This window comes from Barbus barbus (genome assembly GCF_936440315.1).
Source record: "Barbus barbus genome assembly, chromosome: 26".
Lineage (NCBI taxonomy): Eukaryota > Metazoa > Chordata > Actinopteri > Cypriniformes > Cyprinidae > Barbus > Barbus barbus.
The window spans coordinates 17,155,696-17,156,127 of record NC_136754.1 but is presented as its reverse complement, the minus strand read 5'-3'; positions in this window follow the sequence as shown (position 1 = coordinate 17,156,127).

Genomic DNA, 432 nt, shown 5'->3' with positions numbered 1-432 from the left:
ATACTGTTTTTGAGTATCAGTAAAACACACACACACACACAGAGAGAGAGAGTCTGGTCAGCTATCCTTGTAGGCACTCTCCATAGGCGTAATGGTTTTTATACTGTACAAACTATATTTTCTATTGCCCTACACCTAAACCTACCCCTTAAAGGAAACCTTCTGCATTTTTACTTTCTTAAAAAAACTCATTCTGTATGATTTATAAGCTTTTGTACCCATGGGGACCTCAATTTTAGGTCAGTGACACGTGTTCCCATGAGTCTGTGTGTATTCAGGTTTAAGTCCCCACCAGGATATATGAACACACACACACACACACTACTGGAGAGGAGGGTGTGCGTAGTGCAACAGGCCTGTCTGCAGTTTTATGCAAGATTATAAGGTCCATGTTTGTTGATTAAAAACATTTTCAGAAAATATTCAGCAATA